The sequence below is a fragment of the Acinonyx jubatus genome, chromosome D3 (assembly GCF_027475565.1).
Source record: "Acinonyx jubatus isolate Ajub_Pintada_27869175 chromosome D3, VMU_Ajub_asm_v1.0, whole genome shotgun sequence".
Lineage (NCBI taxonomy): Eukaryota > Metazoa > Chordata > Mammalia > Carnivora > Felidae > Acinonyx > Acinonyx jubatus.
The window spans coordinates 17111173-17129583 of NC_069392.1; the positions used below are offsets into that span (position 1 = coordinate 17111173).

Consider the following 18411-nt stretch of genomic DNA (forward strand, 5'->3'; position numbering starts at 1 on the left):
CTGTTGGTGGGAACGTAAACTGGTGCAGCCATGGCGGGAAACAGTCTGGAGGTTCCTTAAAAAAAATTAAAGCCGGAGATACCGTATCATCCAGTAATGCCACTGCCAGGTATTTACCCAAAGAAAACAAAAACAGTCGTTTGGTAAGATACACGCACCCCTCTGTTTGTATTGCAGCATATTTAAAATAGCCAAGATATGGGAGCAACTTAAGTGTCTATCAGTAGATGAATGGATAAAGAAGATCTGATACACCCACACAAGAAACACACACACACACACACACACACACACACACACACACACACACACACACAGTGGAATACTACTCAGCTGTTAAGAAAGAATGAAACCTTGGCCATCCATGACAACACGGATGGACCTAGAAGGGCCTTAGCCTTAGAATTAGGCTAAGTGAAATAAGTCAGAGAAAGACAAGTGCCACGTGATTTCACTTACATGTGGAGTTTAAAAGACCAGACGAACAATCAAACAAAAAAGCAGAAACAGACTCGTAAATACAGACAACAGACTGGTGGTTTGCCGGAGGCGAGGTGGGTGGGGGCGGGGAGAGCGAGTGAAGTAGGTAAAGGGAACTAAGAGGTACAAACTTGCAGTTGTGAACTAAAAGAAGTCACAGGATGGAAAGTACAGCGCAGGGAATACAGTCACCAGTCCTGTAAGACCGTTAGATGATGGCAGGTGGTGACCACTCACCGCGGGAAGTATTGAGAGAAAAGAAATCATCCGTTGGACGTCACCGAAGGTACAGGCTCTTCACCAAAAGCATTTCCAGGGAGCCAGGATCCATGCCAGCTGCCTCGCACATCACCTGTCCTCCAGCACCCCAGAGGGAGGGTAGTGATGCCCCCACTGGATAGGCAGGGAAATGACTTCAAGAGAGACTGAGCGGCGCCCCCAAGGACGCGAAGCTAATAGTGGTAGGATGAGTATCTGAACCCAGATGGGTCTGACCTGATTCCAAAATCTGTGCTCTTTTTAAAAGTCTAGGCTGGGGCACCTGGGTGGCTCAGTTAAGCATCCGACTTTGGCTCAGGTCCTGATCTCATAGTCCGTGAGTTCGAGCCCCACGTCGGGCTCTGTGCTGACGGCTTGGAGCCTGGATCCTGCTTCGGATTCTATGTCTCCCTCTCTCTCTGCCCCTCCCCTGCTCAGGTGCTGTCTCTCTCTCTCTCTCTCTCTCTCTCTCTCTCTCTCTCTCTCTCAAAAGTAAATAAACATTAAAAAAATTTAAAGTAAATAAAAAGTCTAGGCTGTTGTAAGTGAGGTCAGCTGCGTAAGCCCCCTACCCCACCAACACTGTCCGTGTTCTAGTCCCTTGAACTCATGAACGTGGTCAGGGGGGCTTTGCAGATATAATTAGGGTAAGGATCTCGAATCAAAATGGGGATGTTGTCCTGGAAGGGCCCAGAGTTGTCTGAAGAGTCCTTATAGAAAGGAGGCAGGAGGGTCAGAGTCAGGGGAGATGTGAAGACAGTTACAAGAGGTCAGACAGACACCAGGAGGGGGCCACAAGCCGGGGAATGTAGGTGGCCCCCAGGGAGCCTCAAGGAAGTAGATTCTCCGAGAGAACCTCCCGGAGCCAGCCCTGTGGAAGTCTAATAGAAGAAATCTGTGTTGTTTTAAGCTGCTGTGTCTGTTACCACAGCCACAGCGAATGAATTCACTGCGCATAGAGAAGAAATAAAAGGTGCTCAACTAAAAGATTAAAGAATGTCTTGAGAGCTCGTCAGCGTAAGAGAGGTTTCCCAGCCATATTGAATGAATGAATGATACGACATTAACGCTGACCTGGGTGACATTCCAGTGGGGTTCCAGTCTTATCCCAGCCCTGGACCCTGGGAGGGAGTGCTTGGCATTGTCATTGTGATCTAGTAGTCTTCATGAATTTATTTTAATTTATTTTATTTATACTATTTTTTGAACTAGGCTTCGTGCCCAGTGTGGAACCCAGCACAGGGCTTGAACTCATGACCCTGAGATCAAAAGTGGGACGCTTAACAGACTGAGCCACCCAGGCACCCCGTCTTTCATTTATTTAAACCCCAGACCTTCAGGGAAGGGGGATTGAAGAATTTTTTTTATGAAGGTACAACCTACATACGGTAAAATCAAATATTAGTACATTTTACAAACCTATAGAATTCATGTCACCATCGCCAAGGTCAAGATCTAGAATATCTTTCCTCACCCAGCAAGTTCCTTTTCACCCCTTCCTGATTGATACCCCTCAGGGGTAACCCGCCATTCTGATTTCTGTCACCACGGATTAGTTTGCCTGTCCTTGAACTTCCCATAAAGAGCGTCTTTTCTTTTGTGCACGCCTCCTTAGCTCCACGTTATGTCTGTGAGATTTACCCATGCCGTTACACGTATCAGCCGTTCAAGTTCATCCGCTCTCCTGTTGAAGGACGTGTGGCTTGTTTCTCCAGCTTGAGGCTGTCATGAACAGAGCTGCTAGGAATGTTCTTGTACGAGTCCTGTGGTAGATAGGAGCACTCGTTTCTCGTAGGTGTATGCCTGGAGTGGCGTCGCAGAATCATGGGGCAGATGGGTATTTAGTTTCAGTAGATCCCCCGGTTCTCTGGCCTGCAGCTAATCTTAGGATTAGCCTTCTCTGCCCCCACATCAGCTTTCTTTCCAGAAGTTCCATTCCCTCTCGCTGTGCTGCGCTGGTAACCGGGATTATGAGACAAGGAGGTGCGAGGGTCCCTCCCTCCCAGCCCAGGAGAGCATCATCTGACCTGGTGGTTTAGAGCAGGTGGGACGTGGGTACAAATGGAGAAGGGGGCGGGGGACACTCTGCTTTTCACTCGGGACTCATTCTTTCTGTGTTGGCCCCCTCCCCCATTTTGCTGAGTTGGTAAGACATAAGTTTGGGTTCAGCTGAGTCTGGTGATTTCTTCCAAACTTAGCACACTCCCTTTGAGATTTTTGCCACATTTACATGCTTTTCTTCGAATTGACTTACTTTTTTGCTAAAAACTACTCATTGAAGGAGTTAACTTACCTGCAAATATGAAATCAATAAGACTTTCCCTAAGTAGAGGTTAATCATGATAAACACTTATGAAAGGAAAACCAAGTTGAACAGTTCTAGCCAGATACTGTCACCAGCCAGGGGCCACGCCCCTGACGCTTTTCTCTGTCTTCATGGCAGATTGGCAAGTTTTGGGGATGCGTTAAAGAACTGTTAGCACCAAAGGGAGACTCTCTTTTTTCTTTTTTTAAGTTTATTTATTTTGGGGGTGGGACGAGCTAGAGCAGGAGGTGGGGGAGGGGGAGAGAGAGAGAGAGAGAGAGAAAGAGAAAGAGAGAAACCCAAGCGGGTCCTGTGCCGTCAGCGAGGAGCTCGATACAGGGTTCTGTCCCAACTGTGAGATCATGACCTGAGCTGAAATCAAGAATTGGACGCTTAACCGACTGAGCCATCCGGGCGTCCCAAGACTTTCCCAAGATGTCATCAGAGACACTGAAAGAAAATTAAAAAGGGATAACTTTCTCACTTGGCGATTGAATATCAGTTAATGTTGGAATCTTCTGTCATGCCAAGGTCAGGTCCACGCCTTGCAAAACACTGGAGTCCTAAAAAGTCACCTTTGTTTGAATCCTACACTAGCTCTGTAATATTGCGTCAGTGACTTCATCTCTCTGAGCCTCAACTTCCTCATTGGTACAAGGGGCTCATCATGGCACCTGCTTCAGAGGCCTCTGGCATTCCCACTGAATGACCCTGACCTTGGTATTACCATGAAGGGGACATCTCATGAATCTTGTGGCTGTTAGCGGGAACCAACACTCAGGATATTCCTGCATTGCAATTTTGTTAGGGTTCTTACTCCTAAGCAAAGTCATCTGTTAGCTTCAGCAAAGCCCTCTGCCATTCTGGGGGAGTGTTTATTGCCCTTGGGATCCTGCCAAGGTTAAGTGGAGAATATGGTCCTGGTGAAATTCACACTTTGTCATTCGTTCACAGGCCCAGACGTTAAATCTCATCCACTGGAGGGTAACAGGAGCTGCCCATGCACCTGCTGTCAGGGAGACTGTGATGTGGGGTGGGGGGTGTCCCTGTCAGACCCCTCTGGGTTCCAAGCCTAGTGCCACGGTCTACTCACCCTGTACCTTGGGTATGCTACATCTCTCTGGATCTCAGTTTGCTTGTCTGTAAATGGGAATGTTCACCCCTGCCTCCAGACATAAGAACGACCAGATTAGATAATGCACAAAATGCAAGAGCCAGACATTTAATAGACAAAAATGCTTATAATTATTCCTTGTTGAGGAAGCCATGGGCTGCATTTAAAATCTCTGCGGAGCCCATTCTGCCTCTTGGATTCCTCATCATCCCAAATCTTTGTTTCAGAAAGCTCTTGGGGCGCCTGAGTGGCTCGGTCGGTTAAGCGTCCGACTCTTGGTTTCGGCTCAGGTCACGATCTCATGGTTGGTGAGTTCGAGGCCCGCATCGGGCTCTGTGCTGACAGTGTGCAGCCTGCTTGGGATTATCTCCCTCTCCCTCCCTCTCTGCCCCTCCCTGCTCACGTTCTCTCTCTGTCTCTCTCAAAATAAATAAATAAACTTTAAAAAAACAAACCAAGTAAAAAAAGAAAACTCTTCCCTCTCAACTGTAATTCTGTCTTAGATTTCTGTTTCCCACAGCCTAGACCACAGATTTTCACAAATCCTGTGTGGAAATCCTGCAACAGCTACGGCCATAGGTAAAACTTCCTTATGTAGAAAGTGGCAAAAACACAACTCGAATGGACTTTCTAACAAGAGAGTAATTTATTTTGGCTCACAGATACTAAAATCCACAAGTATGTTTCCTGCTTCAGGTGTGGCTTGATCCAGGCTCAGAGTCCATCAGATCTTGGCTTGTCTGCATCTCTACCTTTCCCTAGTCCGTGGCTCTCCGATAGTGGCAAAATACTCCCAGGAACCCGAGATCATTTCTCCTGGATGCCCTCATCCACTGGAGACCAGGACCTCTGCCAGCCAGTCTTGTTGGTTCTAATTAGATTACCTGCCCATTCCCAAAACAGCCAGCAGTGAGAAAGGGAGATGGGCTATGTCGATTGGCTTGGGCCAGTCAGGACCCATTTTTGGAGCTGGATCTGGGGTTAGCCCTACTCAAACCACACTGGGGGGAGGAGGTGTGGATTCTGTAGGGAACTGATGCTGGAAGAAGGGAGCGAGGGGTAAAAGGATGCTGGGATTGCAGTCAGAGTGTCCTGACGCCTTTCTGAGACAAAGAAGTGACGGATTTTCCGTTAGAGACCTAGCAGCGCAGTAGGATTGAAGGAGCACCCCGCTCTCGCTCCCTCCCTCCCCGCCCCTCTCTCCCCCTCTCTCCCCCTCTCTCCCCCTCGTTCCCAGTGCCGTGTGGCCTGAAAATAACAAGGTTGGAGTCAGAGTGATGAATGGGGCAAGATTGACTCGGCACTAATTTTGCCTGGGAGCTGTAGCTATTTTGGGCCCTTGCTGAGCCCTGGTTTAGCTTAGCTGGTTAGAGAGCAGGGCTCATGAGGTCAAGGGTATAAAAAGGGAGCCGAAAACATGGGACTGGAGGCCGAAGCCTTGGGGCCTGCTCCTCCTGTTCTGCCACCTTTGACCTGGAGCCCTCGTGCGAGTTACTTACCCTCCCTGGGCCAGTATCTTCACGTTCTTTCCTTCTGTCCCCGCCTCCTTCGCTAGTCACTGCTGCACGTCTCGGGGTCACAGCCTGATTTCTCATCCCAAGACTGGGTTGAATGTCCCTCCGTGTGCTTCTGTAGCTTTAGGCTTCCAGGTATGAGTCCCGTTTCTCCCAGCTTCTCAACGAATGAGTTGGGGCGAGTCTGTCAACCTTGCTGTGCCTCAGTTTTCTCATCTGTCAAATGGGGATAACGGGAGCAGTACCTGTCTCATGGGGTTGTTGCAGTTCATTACCCTGTGTAACTTAAGTAAGCACTTAACACAGGAACTGGGCTCAGTAAATGCTAGTTTAAAATCGAGATGGTTCTGACATTCAGTGGAATATTGAGCTAATGAAATCAAGCGTCTAGTCCCCTGTCATGTAAGACCCATGGAACTGGGGCTTCATAGCGTTCTCTCCTCTCTGTCATTACTCACGTATTTCCTAGCATGTAGTACGTGCTCAATAAAACTTGTGGCCTAAATGGCCCAGGTCTGATGTTCTAGGGAACTCCCCTAGCTCTGCTGAGAGCCCCAAATTGTGCAGCTGGGTTTGTCCACAGGTCCTCACCAGCAATGCCGACCTTGAAAGGCCAGTCCGAAACTGGGAGTGGGAGGCTTGTGCATAATAATGTGAGCATTGCTAAAATCCTTTCCCGTCTCTTGAATTCCACGATTTGCTCCTTCCAGCCCCTCCCCACCCAGAGCCTTGAAGTTCAGGAAGGCCTTGCTGACGCGCAAATACCTGCATGCGAATCCATGATGACCACGGTGTCACTGGCTTTAAAGAGCTCATTAGAAGAACAGCGTGTTGTTGGGGGTAGGCCACTGGCCTGGTAAATTCTGCAGGGTCAAGGATAGAGGGAGGAAGGAGACACCGAGCGGGCACCTCCCTGGCTGAGAGCAAAGTCAGCCAGAGAGGGCGTCTTTGGTTCTGCCCAGAGCTTAACCTGCGGCGACTTTATATAAACTTGGTTGGCAACACTGGTAACAATAAATAACTAGAACGCCCCAAACAAGGTCCCCTCTGCTGAGCAGACCATTAAGGACCCGAGGGAGGTTATTTCACTTGGCAGCTTCCCCCATGGGTGGCCGAGAAGCCCAAAGATGGAGGCTGGGCTCCTCGAGCCTTCTTGTACTGGGAAGGGAAGAATAAATGACACGGGACCCGTGGTGGCTGGCTTATTTGTCTCTCCCCCGAGGCATGCTCAACGCTGTGTGCTGGCAGTGTTCTTTGGCCAAACCGGATGTCCTGGGTGTAGGGCGTGTGTGTGTGTGTGTGTGTGTGTGTGTGTGTGTCCCAGACCAGAACCATCGTTCAGCCTGACCTTTGTTTTTGTGTGTTATTGATTGGATTTAAGTCACTTCATTACTTTCTCCAGGTGAGCCCTGCCACTCTGTGCCCCGTGTTGCTTTGCGGTCACAGCACCTGTGGGGAGGCAGAAGGCGAGAATGAGGCTGATGGGAATAACGTCAGTGGTGATGGTGACCGTGATGAATGAAACAATGGCAGTGACGATGATGATGGGGATGATGGGGATGGGGATGATGGGGATGGGGATGATGGGGATGATGGGAATGGGGATGGGGTGATGGTGACGGGAGCAAAATCCGCTGAGCACGCTAGATACACAGCACTCTTCTGAATGATTTCATTTAATTTACTAACTTCTTTAATCCCCACCACTTCCCTGTGAACAAGGGTCTGTTGTCACAGAATCCATCATCTGCTGGCCGTGCAATGCTGGGCAAGTGATCTCATCTCCCAGAGTCTTGGTTTCCCCATCTGTAAAATGGAATAAAAATAGCACATCTCTGGCACACGCTCAGCGTTTGACGTAAATGTTCGAGAGATGAAGGCGATCCTCACGGCTGTTGATCGGGCCCTCCCATCAAGCCTGTGAAGGAGGAGGTTTATGAGGACCCCAGTCCTTGCGGGGGCAAGCTCTGCCGAGTAGGAGCAGCTGAGCTGGGTTCAAAGCTGGGCACGGGCCGCCGTGCCAGTCGCGCTGGCCGCCAGAAGCTCCTTCGGTCGGATCCCTGGGGTCCCCGGGCTAAGACCACGTGAGCCCAGATTGGCCCCAGAGCGGGCTGGGCTCAGTCAGCCCCCCGGCGGGCCCTCAGCTGAGCGGCCCGGGACCGACCACAGGGTTGGGGTGAGGAACGCAGGAGAGCTGGAGGTTGGGGGCGCATGGGGTGAGTCACCTGGTACCTGGAGAGCTGGGATGCCAGAGACGGTTCGCCAGTTCCCTTGCCTCCCACCTAAGGAGGCCAGTGGAGCAGCAGCCGTGACGCGTCTTAACTTGGAGTAGGATGCGTCTAGAGCGTTTTTCCCGGCTCTGCAAATCCACAAACAGCCAGATCTGCCGAGCGACACCTTCCTCTGTGGGGCCGCCGGCTCCATGCGTCTACCAAGCCGTCAAGGTGTGGATGGCGTGATCTGAGATGCGCATCAGTATAAGACACCCGCCAGAGTCTGAGGTCTTCGTGTGAAGCAAAGAATATAGAAGGTGTCATTAACCACAACGTTTATGTTTATTTCATGTTGCAATGACAATATTTTAGATTTTTGGGTTAAAGTACATGATTAAGACTAGTTTCACCTGTTTTTCCCTTTGTCATGTGGCTGCTTGAACATCTTAGGTGATGCATACGGCTCATGTCGCCGTTCTCTGTTCTAGGGCTTACAGTGAAGTGAGATTTCACAGTTTAACAATCGAACAGCTTGTTTGAGGGTTTCAGACCTGAATTCAGATCTCCAGCTAGCCCCTAACCAGCTGTGTGCCCTTGGGCAACTCACCGCCCCTCTCTGGGCCTTCGTTTCCTCAACTGTAAAACGAAGGTACTAACACCTACCTCCTAGGGTTGTTTTGTGGGTAAATGAGAGGCGAGGTGGACGGTGGTGAAAATAATGTCTGGCGTTGAGTGAGCAGTCCTTAACTGAGAGGTGTTGTTGTCATTGAAGTGAGCTGATCTGGGGCGCCTGGGTGGCTCAGTCGGTTGAGCATCCGACTTCATCTCAGGTCACGATCTCACGGATCGTGAGTTCGAGCCCCGCGTCAGGCTCTGGGCTGATGGCTCAGAGCCTGGAGCCTGCTTCCAATTCTGTGTCTCCCTCTCTCTCTGCCCCTCCCCCATTCATGCTCTGTCTCTCTCTGTCTCAAAAATAAATAAACATTAAAAAAAAAAATTTAAATGAGCTGATCTGCACCAACCCTGTGGAGCCCAAACCTCTCCAGCCCCGAGAATGGTCTTTGTATTACTTTCCCTTTTGTGACTGGAAAGATTTTTCTTTCTTTTTTTTTTTTTTTAGTTTACTTATTTATTTGAGAGTGACTGAGAGAGAGGAGCATATGGACAGGAGGGGCAGAGAGAGAGAGAGAGAGAGAGAGAGAGGGAGAATCCCAAGCAGGCTCTGTGTTGTCAGTGTGGAGCCTTACATGGGGCTTGATCTCATGAACCGTGAGATCATGACCTAAGCCAAGATCAAGAGTTGGATGCTCAACCAGGCACCCCAGGATTTTTGTTCCTTAAACAAACTCTATGATTTTAAGATTTTTTTCCCACTAAATTAAAAAAAAAAACAAATCCGTCAGAGACACTAATAATTCTCGAGAAATTCTGCTTGTCTTGAGGAGGGATGGTCTATAGCACTGAGTTAATCCAATTCCAGCCCCCAAACACAGAGTTGTACCACTGTTGAGGATTAGTGTGTAATTTCTAGGGTTTTAAAAATCCTAAGACGTCCCATGGACTCCTGTGGTGCCTTGAGGCACCTTTAAGAGTTTGGGACAGTGGGAGGGGGAGGAGGACCATGATCTCTGTTAATCTCCTCATTTTACAGATAGAGGAACGGATGACCAGAGAGGTTAGGCACCCTGCCCGACGCCACACAGCAAGTCGGTGGCAGAGGTCATCTGGCTGCAGTCTTTGCTCGTGACCACTTGCTAGTGGTGCATTATGGCACCTAGTCATCCCAACAGTCTTAAAATTATTCCTATTTAAAGATGAGGAAACAGGATCAGAGAGGCTAAGTCACTTGTCTAGCAGCAAGTGGCAGAAGTGATACCCCCCCCCCCCCACACAAATTCACATCCATCAGGAACCTCAGAATTGAGCCTTTTGTGGAAATAGGTGTCATGAGTTGAGGTGTAGTCCTACCGGAATCGGGTGGGTCCCAACCCAGTGACCGGTGCCCTTATGAGAAGAGAAAACAGAGACAGACACCCAGAGGGAACACACGTGAAGGTGGAGACAGAGACATTCGATTGATGTGTCTGTGAGCCCACGAACGCCAGAGATTGCCAGAACCCACCAGAAGTTAGGAGACAGGCACGGAACGGATGCTCCCTCAGAACCTCCGGAAGGAACCAGCCCTTCCGACAGCTTGATTGTGGACTTCTGGCCCCCAGGTCTATGAGAAGATACGTTTCTGTTGTATTAAGCCCCCTAGTTTGGTTATTTCTTATTTGGAAAATATTCCAGACGCGATAGGCTTGTCGCCCCTTCACATTAAAAACCCCAGCTGGTTCCAGGGAGCTGTCAGCATGTGCCCTCCTCCTGTCCACGGACCCTCCCAGTGGCCCGTGGCAGCTGCCCAGCCTCAGAGCCGCGCCACAGGCTGCGGGCTATGAGAAAGGCCGCTGTGGCTGTGGTTCAACTGTGCATCCCGTCTGCTGCTTGCATTGTGAGCTCTTGCAAATTACTGTTTTCAGTTGAAAAGAGGTTCCAGAGAGCTCTTCAGCTGCTCAGCAGGAGCCGTGGATGCTCTTGAATTAACGAGGAGAAGCAGAACCTTCTATGACGGATGGCCTGGACCCCCCGCCCCCTTTGTCCTGGCCCTTGGTCAGGCTTGGGAGGGACGGTGGGGCCTCTCCGTGGTTCCCAGAAGAGCGGTTTCAGCTGAGACCAGGTCAGAGTCGCCTGTGTTCGGTGTGTCTGTTTGGAAGGGGCCAGGGGATGCTGAATTAGGCGATGTAGTTTCCAGGGGGTCAGCTGGCTTCTGACGCTGATTCAGAGGGGCCCGAGGGGCCTCTTACCCAACGCGGCAGCCTGTCATTGGTCAGCACACACAGCGGACCTTCATTTGATGCGGTCAAATGGGCAGGAGGCCATTGAGGAGTAGCTGGCTGCTGGCTCACTGTGTGTGTGTGTGTGTGTGTGTGCGTGTGTGTGTGTGTGTGTGTGTGTGTGTGTGTGTGTGGTGGGGACTGTCTGGGATTTGAACACGCTTGCCCTGTTGGTTGATCTGATGCAAACTCCCCTCTATCTCTGGTTTCCACCTTAGCTGGGGCCATTCTCCCCTAAGCCTATTTGCACACCCATCCCACCAATATTTATTGTGCACAGGCTGTTTTCCAGACCTTTCCAGACATGTTTTCCAGGACTTTCCAGAAAGGCCCTTTACAGCATTGTCTCATTTAATCATTACAGAAACCCTGGGCTGCATTATTGTCATTGTCCCCATTTTACAGATGACGAAATCAAGGCTTGGTCTCTCGCCCCAGCTCACAGAGCTGGTAAGTGGCCAAGCAGCGTTCGGATGCTGGTCTGTCTTACACCCAAGTCCACGCTCCTGACCGTATTCATCTTGGGAGGGTCTCTGCGTTTTGATCACTGAGCTGAGTTGGAGGGATAAAAGCAGATTTGATTCAAGACCGTGGTAACAAGGGGCAGAGAGACCGAGGGATGGCACAGCCCCACCCCGAACATGGCAGGGCGAGCGGGGACGTACAGCTGAGCCCAGGGTCGGGGCGGGGGGTGGTCAGTGGATAGAAGACTAGGAAACATCGGGAACAAGGTAGGATTCTGGCTAACCTGACCCAACAGGATTCATGCTGAAGGCGGGTCAGGTGATCAGATGTTACCTGGGGGATGGGGGGGGGGGGCCCGGCATTGAAGGTGATCAGGTATGGGGGCTGGGGATTCTGCTCAACTCACTTGACCGGATTCTTGCTAAAATTGGACAATGCAGAGATGCCCACTTGAAGACAAGTTCAGGGAAGGCTGAGTAGAGCTTCGCTAAGCAGAGAATCTTTGTCACTATTTATTCCCCGTCTTGTCCTTAAAAAAAACAATGAAGGCTGCAGCTGCCTTAAGTGGAGTTGGATAATTAAGACGTTGGGCTCTGGTGTCAGACATGTCTAGGCTCAAACCCTGGCTCTACCAGCCGCTAGCTGAGTGCCTCAGTTTCCATACCTGTAAAATGGAGACCGTCACAGACCTCCGTCCTGGGGCTGGGTGCGGTGATGTGGGAACAGCCTGGCACAAGGTTCAAATCCACACGCGGTGGCTGGAGTCTGATTACCGGACAGCGTCCTCCAAACCAAGGCAGCTGGGGACTATCAACGTCACTCTTTCTGCCACGGTCAGCCCATCCCGCTGATGGCTTTGAGCCTCTAAAACGTGACTGTGTCAAGGGGCGCCTGGGGGGTTCAGTCAGTTAAGCGTCTGGCTTCGGCTCAGGTCGCGATCTCCCGGCTCGTGGGTTTCAGCCCCGCATCGGGCTCTGTGCTGACCCGAGAGCCTGCTTCGGATTCTGTGTCTCCCTCTCTCTCTGCCCCTCCCCCACTGGCACTCTGTCTCTCTCTCCAAAATAAACAAACATGATAAAATACCAATGCGTTGGGCACTGGGGAAAGCGTCAGGGATACAGAGGTGAGAAAGATAGTCAATTCTGTCTTCAGGTGGCTCTTGGAAGGTAGAGGGATACTGAGCTGGGCTTGCGTGTGTGAATCGTTGCGTGGAGACATTTGACAGTGGAGACATTTTTTAAGTTTATTTTTATTTTTGCGAGAGAGAGAGCGAGCGAGTGGGGAAAGGGCAGAGAGAGAGGGGGCACAGAGGATCCGAAGCAGGCTCCGCACCGACAGCAGAGAGCCCGACGCGGGGCTGAAACCCACGAACTGTGAGTTCAGGGCCGGAGCTGAAGTTGGACGCTTGACCGACTGAGCCACCCGGGCGCCCCCAGGAGACCGTTTTGATTGTCATGACTGATGGAGGGGGTGCTCGTAGGCAGAAGTCTGCCAGGGTGCTTGTAAATATCCTGCAGTGCACGGGTAGCCCCCCTCAATGGCGAATCATCCCAGCCCCGGATGTCAGTAACGCCAAGGTTGAGAAGCGCAGGTGCGGGCACCAGTGAGCGCGGTGAGCACGCCTGTCACCCCTGCGCAGAGACCCCAGGGCTCCGTGGGACCCGGAGGAAGCACGTGCCTGAACCACCCTCCTTCAGCCTGCCCTCACCCACCCATCAGCGGCTTCCAGCCAGATAATCAGACCTCCCCACGTTTCATAGGATCCGGTCCGCGGAGGCAAATGCAGAAACAAACCCCTGGGCAAATGTGTTTTTACGTAAACCCAGCAGGGGGTGGCGGCGGCCTGGGGAGAAAGTACCCTATGGCTGCTCCTTCTCAGAGCAAAAATAACCCTGACTGTTCCTGCTCTTGGAGCCCAGCAGGCCAGGAGAGGAGGGTCACGTGGGGACCCAGGTGCTCATGGGAGCTGTCCCTGCCCCCCCCCCCCAGCCACCCCCTCCCTCCAGGTGAGCACCCAGGAGCCGGGGATGAGAAGAGAGCAGGTGTTGGTTTTCTTGGAAGCATCCCTTCCTTCGTCGCTCGGCCGGCATAGCAGGAAAAAAGCAGGTTTTTGAGTATAATTTACCTACAGTAAAATTCACCCAGTGAATATGTTTCAACAAGTGTACTCGGCCGTGGAACCACCTGCAGAACGGAGATATACAGGCATCCGTCACCCCTCAAAATCCCTCTGTGCCTCGCCTGTGTCCCCCTCTCCCCCCACCCCCCAAGACTTTAAAAGCTAAAAAATAAGGTCGTCTGTCCTCTTCCTGACGGCAGAGGCCGCCTCTTCTTCAGGGGTGGGTCCACAGCACCTGGCACGCAATAGATACGCAATAAATGTTTGCCGAATGGAGAAATAAAACCACCCTCCGCCCCGCCACAGGGGTCTGGGGGAGACTATCGGGCTCCCGTGGATCAGAGCAGAGGTGGTTTGAGGTGATGAAGGAGAAGTTTTCCCCCAGAGATGATGCATCTGTGAACTTTTTTCAGGATAGACTCTCACCTTAGAGGGATCCCTGGGTTCGGGTCAGGACTGCGGGGCACATCTTGGCTTGGCAGGTGGCTGGCACGCAGCGAGTGCTTGTTGAGGGAATGAGTGAGTGAATTGTAGTTTGAATGGGGGTGGGGGGGGCGGTCATCAGTAAGGAGGAGCCAGAAGACATTTTGGGCAGTCTTTGTTTTTGTGCTTTCCAGGGGAGAAACTGAAGGCACAGAGAGGGTAAACCACTTGCCTTGGGACACACAGTCATAGAACGAGCTTGACAGGTTGGAGCAGGAATAGGAAAGGAAACGAGAGACAGACATGAATCTTTACCTCGTGCCTGCACCAGCCTAGGAGTTTCAGACACGAGCTCCCTCCAACCTTCACAGCCCCCCGGGAGCAGCCCTGTCATTTGCAGGGCCTCATGCAAAGTGCAAATGCTTCCCTGTTCGGTAATTGTTACGAATTCCAAGACCTCGGCAGCAGAGCATGAAACCAAGTGCGGGGTCCCCCACGGGACCCCACAGGTAGCACACCCAGGGAAAGGGCCCTGTGACCACGTCATTTACAGGCAAGGAAACCCCAGCTCAGACAGGCTGCCCATTTCATCCAGGACACCACGCCTGTCTTCCGGTGTCCAGATTCGAACCCACGGGCTTCAGTGGTTATCAGCTTCATTCGCTGAGTGTGCTAGCCTTGCCCCTGAGCCCCCAGGGCTGAGCGCCTGACTGCCCTGACGTGCTGTCCAGCGCTCTGGGCAGGGAGGAGAGGAGCTTCCCTGCCCCCCCGGCCGCCTGGCTGCTGCAGCCTTGAGCACACAGCCAGCTCCCCTGCCTCCTTCTCCCTCCCAGGATGTAAGGAGACAGACCTTCCTCCCTCCTCCCCAGGGAAGATTTATTCCTGGGGGTGCGTGGGTGGATGCGTGTTTGGGGGGGGTGTTTGTCTAAATTTAAAGACATCATGACAGCAACAGCCTATTAATGTTGAGACTGGTGAGGTCTCTCCTTTAGAAGAATCACGAATAAGTTGACAGCAGGAGCCACCTCCGGTTCTAACTTCTGCGCCCCAGGTGCACCTCGCCCTGCTCCTTGCCTGCCAGTTCTCTGGCAGCTGAGGGTAATAATAGGGGACAGGGGTGAAGGCGTGCACTTGGCCTGAAGAGCGCTGGCTGCGGGATGTATGGAATTGTATGGAATTGTCGAATCACTGTATCACACACCTGAAACTAATGTTAACACTGTATGCTAACTAGCTGGAAGAATAATAACAATAGTGAGGCTCGTCTTCTGGTGCCAGATGGTGCCATGGGGGACCCTGAGAAGTGGCATAGTTATGCATCTTATAGATTGGGAAGACGGAGGTTCAGAGAGGGGCCTGCCCTGCCGTGGTCTTGAGTTATGAACTGACAAGGAGGGTTTCAGTGACTCCAGTATGTTCCAGAACCCATGCACCCTCCGGCGAGCCTTGGCTGCCTATGTTGATTCAAACGTGAAGTTAACAATAGTTGTGATCCTGTTGAGATCCAGCGGTGTGCCTGGCCCTGGCCTAAGCATTTTACGTGTTACTTGGAAGAATCCTTCAAACGGTCCATGCAGCGGGGATCCACAATTCTCATCCCAGTTTATGGATGAGGAGCCTACAGCTTAAGAGTCATAAGTGGCTTCCTCCCCTTCTCAGAGCTCGTGATAGAGCCAAGATACCCAGTCAAGTCTTGGTGACCTCAAAACTCCTGCACCCTCCATCTGTTTCTTTAAACCACGGCCAGTAGTGGAGAAAGAGAAGACAGGCAAAATGACACACACACACACACACACACACACACACACACACACACTCACTCCTACACCTACTCTGCAAGAGGTAATGTCTTTATGTACATTGGTGAGTTTCCATCCAGCTGTTTTTCTCTGCCAAAGGGAACATTCTTGCCCCAGGCAAGCTGACCTTTGGTGTTCTGTAATCGCCGAGCAATTTAGAGATGCCTGGAAATGTATAATTCATGCGCACATCTTTCATCCTGGTCACTGGAAGGCAGCGAGGCATGGCTGTCTCCCGGGGAGAATTTCAACCTTGGCACGGGAGGAGGAGATTGGGGTCTTTGGGGCTCAGAAGGGAATTTCAGAATCTGAGAACCTACCAACGTTGAAGCCGACCCTGGTATCCCAGCACAGGATGTCAGGTGCAGGGGGCGCGGGGGATCCTGGCAGGGAACGTTACAGTCCATCTTACGACAGAGCACTGGGGTAAAATCTTAGAATTGAGCTCCGGAACCAGAGACTACACTCTGTAAATCTGGAGTCCGAGGGGTCCAGGGGTGGTGTTCTGGTCCACTCCTCTGTTCTTTTGGCAATCCCAGGGGATAAGAAACCAGGTTTGGTCAGGATGAGAAGCTTTGGTTTCCGGCTTTAGCTGCAACTCGAAACGTGTTTGGGCAGGTCTCTAGTGTCTGCTGTCTCTCGTCCGTGAGTTGGGTTGAAGCGTCCCTGCCATGTGCCGCGAATGGGGATGGAGAAATAGGGGTGTGTGCATATGTGCGTGTGCCGTGAGGGCAGGTGACGGGCGTGGGGATGTACGTGTTCATGCACGCGTGCGTCTCTGGTGATGTGTGTGCTCCCATGCCGCCTCTGGATGGTATCCAGAGGGTGAACCAGGGGGCTGAAGTACTCGTCAGTTTCTGGCAGCAGTTACCCTCGTGGGAGGGGACGTCTCTCTGTTGGATGCCAGCAGTGTCCTTGGGTCACTGAAGGACATGGTGAAGATACCACCGGGGTCTGAGGACCCCTGTGGCTTCTAGAAGGGGCTCATTGCCCTCATTTCCAGCTGAGGGGGCACCAGCTTGCTGAGCAGACTCTGCAGAGAAAAGCCTTCTGGACACTCCAGCCTGCAGAGGTCAGAGGATGGTCCTGTAGTCAGAGGCACTGACACGTGGATGATATGACTAAGGTTCTGGAGTTGGACAGGCCCGGGGTCGAGTCTTACTGTGCCACTCACCCCTCTGCTTTCTGGCCGGTTGACTGACCCCCTCCCCCACCTTGATGGCTCATCTGTAAAGTGAGAAGAAAGCCAGCCTGCCAGATAGCCACTGGGGAGGCTCAGTGACACGGGGTCGTTGGGAGGGCCCGGCACACAGTAGGTGCACAGTAAGTAGTAATTTGTCCATTTTCCTTCTTTCCCAGGGAGGGCGTCAAGGCTCATGGCCGGGGTTCAGGAGGCCTGGGTCTGGGAAGAGTCACTGGTTGACTCCACCGCCCCCTTTGGGCCTCAGTTTCCCTATCTGTCAATGAGGAAAGTGGCCTGGGGATTGTGAAGGGTCTTTCCTCCAGCTCTGATGGACTGTGAGCCCCCATTTTAATTCTGCTCTGAGGACTAGGGGGTAGGTGCTCTGTGAGGGAAGAGAGCTTGGGGCTGGGGGCTCAGAGACCACCCCCCCACGGACACACAGACACACAGACACATCTACATACACGCCTGCATGCACATACACACATACATACATGCAGAGACACAGACTTACAAACATACACACACCTGCACACATATATATACACACCTATACAGACATACACACACACATATGCACCTGCACAGCCACAGGCATGCACACACTGACATGTGTGTACACACACACACAGGCTTGGGAAGAAAGACTGGGCTGGAGGATTTGGGGGTGAGAGCCAGGGTTCTTGCAGGGGAAACCCTGGTGAAAAATTCCTCTCGGGAAGAGTTGCTAACGGAAGCCGTCAAGGTTCCTAAATTAGAGTTTAATTCTGCCTTGGCCAGTGTGGAGCCAGCAAGTGTCGATTGGCTCATGGTGGGGATGGGGGTGGGGAGGGGGCAGCAGGGAGAGAGGTGTGTGCATGGGGAAGAGAGTTGCAGGCCAGCAGGTGTGGGCTGGGAACCGGTGTGGCCCTCGCCTGGCTGTGTGACCCCAGGGCCACCCTTCAACCTCTCTGAGCCTCCGGTTCCTCATCTGTAAACTGTCAGACTAGCAGTAACTGGTTCTGAGGATCCTTTGACCTCTACTATGGGAACATAATAACAATAGTAGTAACAGTACGAGCTGCAACTTCTAGAACCTTCACTTGGGTTCAGGGCCACGGGAGGCATTGCACACGGATGGGGGTCATTTCATTTGAATTTCTTTGGGCCTCAGTTTCCCCTTCTGGAAAAGGAGACTGTTTGCTAGGCCGAGGATCTCCAGACTTCCTTCCAACCCGTTGTCACCTCCTCTTCGAGCTTTGGGGACGGGCCTGAGCCTTTCTCCCCTGTGATCTCCACCGTCAGCCTCCATTGCCGATAAAGATCAAGGTTGACAGACCTTTCTGTAAAGAGCTAGACCGTAAATATTAATAGACTTTGGGGGTCGCATGCTGGCTGCTGCTGCTTGTCTTTCTTCCTCTTCGTGACCCTTTAAAATATAAAAGCCATTCTTCACTCTAGGGCTGACAAAAGCAGGCCAGGAGCCAGTTTGGCCAAGGTCAGAGTTTGCCAACCTCTGATAGTGACGAATGTTCTCCCCTCATCCAAGTGATTGCCATCCTGTATGGTGTCAGGTCAAGCCCTGAGCCTGCCCTTCTGGTCAGAGTTTTCCCCTGAGCCCCACCTAGAAGGAAATTCTAGAGCCACCACTGATCCCCGCTAAGGGCCAGGACCTCGGCCTGC

The 18411-nt window shown here is 51.9% G+C and overlaps 1 protein-coding gene across 6 annotated transcripts in view; it reads left to right on the forward strand.

Moving 5' to 3' along the window:
• WSCD2 (WSC domain containing 2) overlaps positions 1-18411 on the forward strand; it is a 116188-nt gene that overhangs the window by 32445 nt on the left and 65332 nt on the right. Inside the window, exon 1 of one of the 6 annotated variants that reach the window (XM_053205713.1) lies at positions 10452-10603. The exons of the other annotated variants lie outside the window; for them this stretch is intronic. The gene's annotated coding sequence lies outside the window, so the exon portion shown is untranslated. Of the gene's footprint in view, positions 1-10451; positions 10604-18411 lie in introns of those variants that run through there. 6 annotated transcript variants of the gene reach the window in all.